Raw genomic sequence first — 10,865 nt, 5'->3', positions numbered from 1 at the left:
TCTTTCTTTTTTCTCTGGCTGCCTTGAAGACTTCCTCTTTATCTTTGTATTAAGTTCGGATTTAATATGTCTAGGTATGTCTGTTTGTGTGGGGTGGGGTGGGGGGCGTGTATGTGTGTTTGGGGAGGGCATATTGATCCAGCTTGAGGTTCTCTAAATTTCTTAAGTCTGTGATTGATATATTTTATTATTTTTGGAGAATCCTTCATTACCTTTTCAAATGTTTTTCCCTGCTGTCTCTCTCTTCTTCTGAGATATTAATTATACATTACAATGTTTGATATTGTTCCACAATTCTTGAATGCACTGTTCTTTTTTCTTCTCTCATTTTTTTTATCCTCTGTGTTCTCAGTGTTAGTAATTTTTCTTGATCTCTTTCCATGTTCACTGATTATTTCCTTGGCTATATCATGCCTGCAAACGAGCCCGTCAAAAGCATTATTCTTTTCTGTTATCACGATTTTATTTTTAGCATTTCCACTTGACTCTTCCTTATAATTTCTATTTTTCTGCTGAAATTCCCCATCTATCCATAAATGGCCTCCACTTTTTCCACTGGAAACAGGGCCAGGAAGGGGATGGAAAGCCTCCATTAAAAGACATGATTCCAGCAGAACTGGCAGATCATATAATTTATGATTATGGATCTGAATTTGAATTTACCTATCAGAAAGGAGAAGTCATTCGGTCACTTTTAGATTTGTTTAAAGAAGCTTTTAGACTCTAGATGGACTGCAGTTTGAATCTGATTCCCAGCCATGCTTCTCAATTGACTCAACTGGTAGTAGGCACTTAGCATGTCCTACATTTTCAAACGATTTTACTCACAGCAGCCCAGCTTGTCCTTGTCTGATGTCTGTAAGTGTAGCCTAGGCCATCTGGTCTTTTTCTCCCAGGTGTGAGAAACTAGATGTTATCTTGCCTACTGTCTTCCTTTACTAATGTTGCTAGTGAAATAATGACTCTGCTTGAACGGAAGTAAAGTACTAATGAGACAATAACAAAGACCAATGCTACCATTTAATGAGCGCTTGCCACATACCAGTGGCAGAAAAGATAAAGAATCAGAGGCACCAAGAATTGAAGTACTATACACAAGGTTGCAGATATAAGAGGCTGATGGGCCGGGTGTGGTGGCTCACACCTGTAATCCCAGCACTTTGGGAAGCCGAGGCAGGCGGATCATCTAAGGTCGGGAGTTCGAGACCAGCCTGACCAACATGGTGAAACCCCATCTCTACTAAAAATACAAAAATTAGCTGGGCGTGGTGGCGCATGCCTGTAATCCCAGTTACTTGGGAGGCTGAGGCAGGAGAATTGCTAGAACCCAGGAGGCAGAGGTTCCGCCAGTGAACCGAGATTGCACCATTGCACTCCAGCCTGGGCAACAAGAGCGAAACTCCATCTCAAAAAAAAACAAACAAAAAAAAGAGGCTGATGTAGAATTCCAGCCCGGTATTTTAACTATTCCTCAAGTACATCGGTATCTTGGTATCTGCCCAATACCATTAAAAAAAAAAACTGCTCTATGGAGCGATGACTCTCAAATAGAACATCTCAGGTTAATAACAATTTTCTGTGGAGGAGCTGACCTTGAAGATGATAGTAAGGGTCTTAAAGAAGAAAGTTTCATTTCCTCTGAGAAGCCCTGTCATTCCTAGATTGTAGAAATCTCTTTCTCCCCAATGTTGAAAGCCTGCTCAGATGTCACCCTTAGAAACAACAGCAACTGTGACAGTAAAAGGCAGACAATGGAAGGTATAACCAAAATCCTGAGTCCCTACCTCCCACTTCAGGGTTGACGAGCTACACTGAGATGTGTGGCCTGGGTTTGGGACCCAGCTGCTAAAAGCATTTCTTTGGTTTCTCCTAAGTGGGCTTTCTAAGAAACCCTGTGATTGTGAATGCTTTAGACAGGCACAGCTGTGGGGGAACAGGGGAACATCTTCTTGTATTTCTATAAAGAAAACAAGTTGACCATATATTTGGATCTATCCAAGGATGCTGAAAGTGCTGCTTTTTAAATATTTTAAAATTTTTGAGGGAGGATAAAAGCATTCAGATAGTGGTAGCCAGATTTTGTCCAATTTCATAGACATTTAATCTTTCCTGTCCTTCTTGTGGGAGCATGTCAATATAATTTTTATTATTATAAAAATGATAATGTCACACATGGTGCAGTTTTTTGTATTCTGTAAAGCATTTTACATATACTATTTCATTTTATCTGAAGAAAACATTAAGGCAGATGGAGACATTGAAGCATATTCTAGCAAAGAGACTTGCACTAGAGAACAAAGTAAGGAAGCATCAGAGCTGAGTCTGGGTCTCTACCCTTAATGATGACATGACTTGTTAACACAACTTGTCTTCTGGGTACCTTTGTCCAGACTCCTAGTCTTTATCCTGGAGATAAATCAGTGGGATAATTCCATTCTTGTTCCCTTTCCATGTAGCCCCCCATAACTTGGAGAATCTCATCCAATTAATAGTTTCATTAGCAATGCCTGTTTCTACACATCCTTATTAACTCTATCACCAATTGTTTGAAAAATTTGCTTATCTTATTACAGGTGGAAAATGGTATCTCATGGTCATTTTAGTTAATCTTCTTATCCCTGCTAGAAGTTGAGTACCTTCTCATAGATTTATGGACGATTTATATTTCTTCTTTCATGAATTGCCTCTTTATCCTCTGCCTAATATATGTTTATAAATCTTCATATTTTTAATATTTTCAAACAAATTTAAAAGTTTTCTCTTATAAACTACATATATACTTTTTTTCCTTTTACATCTGAACATCTTTGTTTTTTGATGGAAGTTCAAGCCACTGACTTTTGTTATGATTACATGTGTATTTGATTTTATTTCTGTCATCTTGCTTTATTTTCTATTTGCTGTGAAATTTTTTCTCATTCACTGGATTGACTGAATTGTCTTTGTCCCCTTTTCAGTTTTGTGCTTGTATTGTGCTGTGTCTTACAAAAGCATCTTGGAATCTCTACATCCTATTTCTAGTTAGCTCATGTTTAGTTATGTAAATTTTTTTTTTTTTTAGACGGAGTCTCACTGTCACCCAAGCTAGAATGCAGTGCAGTGACCTTAGCTCACTGCAACCTCTGCCTCCTGAGTTCAAGCAATTCTTCTGCCTCACCCTCTCAAGTAGCTGGGATTACAGGTATGCGTCACCATGCCTGGCTGATTTTTGCATTTTCAGTAGAAATGGAGTTTTACCATGTTGGCCAGGCTGATCTTGAACTCCTGAGCTCAGGTGATCTGCCTGCCTTGGCCTCCCAAAATGCTGGGATTACAAATCTGAGCCACTGCACCCAACCAGCCATGTATTTTTAATGTATATAAACATATTTTCCTATTATTGAAGATAAATCAATATTTATAACCCATACCCTTCAAACAGGTGTTGGCATACTTTCATTCCTTCCTTTCCCTCTAGAATTATTTTAATTATTTTGAATTCCAGATTTTAATTTTTTCTCTATTTATTATTTATGTCTTTCCAAATGTGTTGGGATTATTGCTTGCACACTCATTTTTAGAAATTCAAGCATGTGGTGATTAACACAAGCAGCTAACGTGGGTTTTCCTCAGCAGAAGTAAAGTATTATCTCTGCAGTAGGCTCTGCTCTCACTGGGAACGTTCTCTCCAGTGAACACAGAATGACAGAATCTAAGCTTTTCTAAGGGTGAGGGCCAAGAGCACGGCACCTCCTTTCATGGTTGCCAAACTTAGGAGACAATGTGTTTCAACACTTTGCACTTCAAGAAGGAGCTACCTTTTTATTTTGTACTTAAATTTATAGTCATGCTTTACTTTTCTCTCCTATCAAAATGCTCACTTTTTATCCTTAAAACAAAGTCTCTGATTTGTTTAGAGGCCAGTTTCATGGTTTTAACCTGGACAAAAAACCATGGCCAATTGCTGAATATGGGCAGACAGATAAATGAGTGTAGAGATCAACAGCCATGCTTATTCACCTGCTCTTTAATAAATTATTTCAGAGATCACTACTTGACTCAGCCCTTGCTGAGTTTCCGTGAAGAAGAATTGCATTGCACCCTACTCGTGGTGCAATTTCGACTTGTCAGCTCATGCTTTGATTTTTTCTTTTTTCAAATCAATCAGTCGTTTCTTCTTGTGTCTTCCAGAGATCGCCAAAATTTCTGATTCAGAAATGGCAACTTTCTTCATTTACCACCTTTAACTGGAGTTACTGACATTTCACACACAAGGAACCTGAGGCTTAGAGAAGGCAACCTTGAGAAGCAGGAGATATCATACAGGGATAACGTGTCTTATCATGTGACAGCATTGATAAGGTGAGGAAGTTGAAAACCATTCTTGGGAGCCAGCTCTACCTTTGCCATCATTGTGCAAATAAGAAATCACAGTTTAAAGCACCAAATAATACTGTCTTCTCAGTTTCTTTCTTTAAGAAGCTGTTATTTACCTGGTCTGTTCCACTGTGAGATGTGCCATGACCCATTGAGAACACATTGTCTTTGGGCAACTAGGGAAACATATAAGTAGCCGGGGCACATAGAAGAAGTATATGAGGAACTCCTCCTCACCCCATCACCTTTTTGTTAATTTATTTAGCCAATATGTCTTGATTGCCTACTACTTACCATTTACTGTTAATATTTAGTTCACTGTGGTAAATAACACAGGAAAGCTCTCTTTTCTCATGGAGCCTGTAGTCACCGCTGTGACCTCACATTGATGATTAGCTCTTGGCTTCTGCTTTTGCCTCTTTACCTCAATTCTACTAAGTAAAAAAATCTTACTGATCAGTACAGTAAAGAAATTGCATGAATCTGACTTGGAAACTGTCTCTAGTAGTGTATTGTGAAAGCAAAATAGGATTTTATTAACATTTAAGTATGGCCAACTGGGTCACACATTTTTTTAAATGACTTTTGTCTTAGGTCTTTTTTGGAAAAACACTGGAGAGAAGAATGTGAGTCCAAAATTTGTATTGATTCAGTGAAAGCTTCTGAACAGTCTTTTTCATGTTGAACAGTCTATGGCCATCTTAATGAAATGGGGGCACATAAGATACTCAGTAAAAGTGAGAAACTAAGTGGGATTCAAAGAAGGACCAAATCTTGAGACAACATGTGGCTTTGAGGATATTCAGCTCGCATATTTAGGCCTCGTTCTCCTTGCCCTGCCCCTCCCCCAAGGAAGATGGCACTAAATGATGTCTAAGGCCTTCTAGCAGTAATCTGTAATAGAAATATAATACAATAAACTGTTTTCAACTTTTATATTTTCACCACATAGGACTTCCCTTGAGGTTAGTAGAAGTTCTAAGGAGGAAGCACAAAAGAGAGATATGACAATTGAACCTACAAAGCAATAGTCTGTTAAATCCAAAAGATTACTGTTGCGTATTATGTCTTAAATTCTCCAATAAGGTATCAGAATGAGCTACTTTCTGAGGAAGGGCTCATGTTTTAATAACCAGACAGGAGCCTTCCCTTGTTGCCTGTGAAGTCCCAATGACAGTAGAAATCGCTTTAGGGAGAAAAATCAAAGCAAGAGGATTAAGTTTCTTTTTATAAGATGGTGTGTGGCAGGGTGTGGTGGCTCACGCCTGTAATACCAGCAGTTTGGAAGGCTGAGATGGGCAAATCCCCTGAGGTCAGGAGTTTGAGACCATCCTGGGGAACACAACGAATCCCCGTCTTTACTAAAAATACAAAAATTGGCCGGGCGTGGTGGCGGGCGCCTGTAATCCCAGCTACTTAGGAGGCTGAGGCAGAAGAATTGCTTGAACCTGGGAGGCAGAGGTTGCGGTGAGTGGAGACCTCACCACTGCACTCCAGTCTGGGCAACAAGAGTGAGACTCTGTCTCAAAAAAAAAAAAGAAAAAGAAAAAAAAAAGAAAAGAAAAGAAGAAAAAGAAAGGAAGAAAAGAAAAGAAAAAGAGATGGCGTGAGATGGAGATACAGTTTTTGGGTTTTGGATTTTTTTAATCCTTCCATGTCCCTTCACAGAAAAGAGCTGGAGAAAGCAAGCTTTGGGACTTGAAAATGGTAGGATTTACTTTTTGCTGCAATTCACACTTTTCCCAAATAAATTCCTTAGAAACTCCAGTAATTGGTAAATGATGTTTTCTTGAATTAGTCTCCTCAAATTGCCACTAGGAGAGAGTGAGATACTGCTATACATCTTGCCAGCAGCCTACTGTCGATACTCTATTTAAAAGGGTCCCTTTAGACTACAAATGACAGGTGTCCATGAAGAGTTGCCCCAAGGCTCTGAAGATATCTTTCTTCTCCTTCCATTTCTTTTTGCCCTTGTGTCACCTCCTGCACCTCCCTTCCAGAAACCCACTCATATACATATTGGACACACACACACACTCTCTCTCTCTCTCACACACACACACACACACACACAAATATTTAAATGGAGCCTGAAAAACATATTTGTTAAGATCATAAACTCAGGAGTCAGGTTGCCTGTATTCTCCATTTAACAGCTGTGTGATCTTGGGCAAGTCATGTAACTTCTCTGTGCCTCAGTTTCCTCTACACCATAGGGTTGTTATAAGGATTAAATGGGCTCATCCATGTGCAGTATTTAGCACAAGGCTTGTTGCATGTAAGTGCTCAATAAATGTTAGGCATTATGCTCATGATGAACTTTCATTTTGTTTTCATTCTTATGATGTCCTGGGGAATGGATACCTTTGCAGGGACAGGTTTTCAAATAAGATGCCCTCAAAGATGAGCCCAAATTGAGCTAGGTTTCCATGTGTGGGTGTAGGATAGGTAAAGTGCTATGTGGTTTGCCATTAGTTCTCACATGGGTTCAAGTCCTGATAGCAACTTGGGAACTGGGTGGTAATAACCTCTGGGTGCCCTTTCAAAGGAACAAAATTAAATGTCACTTGCCAGGTGCTGAAACTTACTCTGAGGACAGTAAGTTAAGGGAATTACCTGTGTTAAGCAAAACTGAATAAATGATCTGCTGTGGTCAAAACCACTTTGGCAAAGCCCTACAGTGCTCCTTCTATACACATGTGTGCATATGTTTCTGCATGTGTTTCCCTTGTCATCACTTTGGGATGGAGGGAGAGAGGGTGGGTGGGTGGGGACTTTGGATGTGATACCGACAAATACAAGCAGTGGGAGACTTAACAATTTCTGTCCACATGAACTCCCACTGTTTCCTTTTTTTTTTTTTTTTTTTTTCTCAATTGTGATAGGCTCTGGTTTCCTGTAAGTTTAGTTTTGAATTTCAACCTTAAGTTAACTTTGATTGCAAGATCAGTATGATGCCCTTATACAAGAGCTGTGGTCACATGCATAGGGCTGCAAGGGACACCCACCTGGTTGGGAATGATCTGCCCTCCATTTCCCAAACTTGGTGTCCATCAGGTGAAACTAAGTCATAGTCCTTTAAACCTCTCTCTTCCAGTTAAAAAGTTCTCTACAAGGACGGCAAGTGAGAAATTCTTAGATGCCATGCATCTTGCTTTTGTGGATAATAGATCCCAAATTTTCCATGCTGCTGAGAAGGGACAGAAGTTGTCATGTGCGTGAGAAAACCTGTGTGTCTTGTATGGTTTGGGGAATAACAAGAACAAAAATATTTTTCCTCTCTTTCCATTTAATGTAATAAATGGTTCAAGATCACATGCATATAGCTTACCGCACAAACTTCCTGCACACAAACATACAGGTTCTTAAAATGAACAAATTTTATAACAAAGAAAAAAATTGAGAAAACAAGAAAAATCCTCCACCACACATACTACACAAAGCTTTGTGTAAATGCCAAAGAAGCTACCAAAAACTGGTAGTTGGAAGCTATAGTGAATTTAACAAAACTTTCTGTACTATTTTAGGTTCCAACCTTTGATTAATAGAAGATCATTTTCATTTTTATGAAGTCTGATGCCTGAAGTGGAGAAAGGAGACAGAGGTGTCAATGAACTGTGATAATGCTTGGTGAAGTGATTGGGTGGAAATGTGTGGAGGTTTTTGTTTGTTTATTTGTTTGTTTGTTTTTGCTTATATTTTGAACTTCTACCAGCCAGCATTCATTCATTCATTTATTTACTTACTCATTCAGTCACTCATGCATTCAGACTTGTGGTTCATAGTGTCAGCTAAAAGTTAAAGTCACAGCCATTGGCCAGAAAAAAGAGGGCTCTGATACTGGCTAAGAGATCAACTGTGACTCCCAATGAGAGGAGTTCCTCTACAGGTCTCTAAACACTGTCCTCTGGGAAACATTGGATGTAGGGAATACCTGTGCACTCAGGGACATCAATTTATAGGCAGGAAGCTTTGCTTATGAGACTTAGAAGTTTCTGCAAGTTATAGATTGATGGTAAGGACTTTGGCTGCTGCTGGGAGAGGAGAAAGGCAATGAGAGTCCAGAAGATGACTGGGAAATCAACTGTTTATGCCTTTTAAATCTACTGGAAAATCCAAGTGTCCCTTTCAAGGGACTTACTTCAAGACATCCCTTACAAGGCACCTTCTCCCATGAGCCCTGCATTATGAAAGTATGTAAGTCCCATTTGCAGGAAATCCTACACCCAGAAACACACTCTCATTGATCTCCGTCTTTGAAATACAGGTTCACACACAACGTGTGCCTCAAAGACATAAAAGATGTGGCAACCCCCATGGCCAAGGTTAAGGTCACTATCCTCTAAAAGAAGTTAGTTTAGAGATTAGTCACACATCATGCAGGATAACCTTTGCCATTCCCTGCCCACCTTCTTTATGGTTAATTTCACAACAATCTCTTTCCTTTTCAAACGTTTTGAGAAAAAAAATCCTCTGGCTAATTTACATGTATGATTATATCAGCCTTTACAAAAGTTCTAAAATGTGTCTGAAGCTTATAGATGGACATTTGCTTTATTAAATGATCAGCTGTAAAACCTAAGACCCTTGTTTACTCCTGATTATATCTCTAAATGCAAGGACAAGAATATGGAACCTTCAACTTTTAACTGGTTCATGTTACATTTTAGGTTCCAGAAATGAGATGGCCCCAGATCTGCATATCTCCTCTAAGAGTGTTTTAATAATTGAACTGGAGAAATTATAAGCCTTAAAATGTTGACTATTTTTTCTAAAATGTGTGAGCAAAATTCATGGAGTTGAACTGGATAACAAATGGCAAATATTGGACTATATGTTGAGCCATGCACACATGAGAACTGACAATTGTTAGCCATGTCTGTGGGATATCATCATTGCAATTTGGAAATCACTTTTTCAATGTGAGGGCAAAAAAATAAATAAATTAAAAACTAATATGTCAATGCATGTCTTTTAAAATATACATTTCTATCTTTTATAAAACTATATTATTAAGCTATTCATTATCACTATACAATTTTATAACACTATATTATGAAGCTATTATAATCACTATGTAATTCAGATTGGCCAGAAATATAAAATGAAGAAAATGCAGGTTTTTTTCCTTCTTAGTATCTTCCCTTTCTTTCTTAGTATCCCTTTGGGTACTTTTTCTCTTTTTAAACAGAGAACTCCATTTGGACTGGTGTTTTTCCAAATTAATCAACAAATATAAATAATAAATGTTCATCAGAAACTGTATGTACTAACCAGCTCTAACATTGCTGTAAAGAAATACCTGAGACTGGGTAATTTATAAAGAAAAGAGGTTTAATTTGCTCATGGTTGTGCAGGCTGTACAGGAAGCAGAAGCTGCCAAACCTCAACACTTGCATTCTGTGCACCTGCAAGCTTAAGGCTACATGGAAACCACCAAGGCTTACAGTTTGCACACTTGAGCGGTACTTGGGTCCCTCTGAGCCACAGCTGGAGCTGGAGCAGCTGGGATGCAGGGAGTAGTGTGCTGAGACTGTGTAGGGCAGCAGGGGATGGGGAGTCTTGGCCATGACCCAGGAAATCATTCTGTCTTCCTAGGCCTTTGGGCCTATGATGGGAGGGGCTGCCACGAAGTTCTCTGAAATGCCTTCAAGGCCTTTTCCCCATTGTTTTGGCTATCAGCACTTGCCTTCCTTTTAGTTATGCAAATTTCTGCAGGTGGCTTGAATTGCTCCCCTGAAAATAAACTTTTCTTTGCTGCCACATGGCCAGGCTGCAAAATTTTCAAATTTTTATGCTCTCCTTCCCCTTCAGATATAACTTCCAGTTTTACCTCATTTATTTGCTCATGCATATCAGCTCTTACAAGCAGCCAGGTTAAATCTTGAACACTTTGCTGCTTAGAAGTTTCTTCCCCCAGATACCCTAAATCATCACTCTCAATTTCAAAGTTCCACAGATCCTTAGGGCAGGAGCACAATGCCATCATGTTCTTTGCTAATGCATAACAAAAGTAACTTTTGCTCCAGTTCCCAGTAAATTCCTTGACTCCATCTGAGACCTCATCAGCCTGGTCATTTCTGTCCATATCACTATCAGCATTTAGGTCACAACAATTTAACAAGTCTCTAGGAAATTCCAAGCGTTCCTCATCTTCCTGTCTTTTTCTGAGCCCTCCATACTCTTCCAACTTCTGCCCGTTATTCAGTTCCAAAGCTGCTTCCACATTTTCAGTTATCTTTATAGCAATGTCCCACTCCTTGGTATCAATTTTCTGTATTTTTCAGTTTTCACATTACTGTAAAGAAATACCTGCGACTGGGTAACTTATAAAGAAAAAAGGTTTAATTGGCTCATGGTTCCACAGGCTATATAGGAAACATGATGCTGGCATCTACTCAGCTTCTGGGGAGGCCTCAGGAAACTTACAACCATGACAGAAGGCAAAGGGGAAACAGGCTTGTCTTACATGGCCAAAGCAGGAGGAAGTTGTGGGTAGGTGCCACACA

General features: G+C 39.2%; 1 long non-coding RNA gene across 1 annotated transcript; it reads left to right on the top strand.

Moving 5' to 3' along the window:
• Window positions 1-3,138: 3,138 nt before the first annotated feature.
• On the top strand, window positions 3,139-8,574 carry LOC110742660. The gene is made up of 3 exons (XR_002520576.2): window positions 3,139-3,181; window positions 4,171-4,341; window positions 7,884-8,574. It is a non-coding gene; the product is annotated as an uncharacterized LOC110742660 (long non-coding RNA).
• The last annotated feature ends 2,291 nt before the right edge of the window (window positions 8,575-10,865 follow it).

The sequence above is a fragment of the Papio anubis genome, chromosome 2 (assembly GCF_008728515.1).
Source record: "Papio anubis isolate 15944 chromosome 2, Panubis1.0, whole genome shotgun sequence".
Lineage (NCBI taxonomy): Eukaryota > Metazoa > Chordata > Mammalia > Primates > Cercopithecidae > Papio > Papio anubis.
Note: the sequence above shows the minus strand (reverse complement) of the source record. Positions and strands in the feature narration are given on the sequence as shown.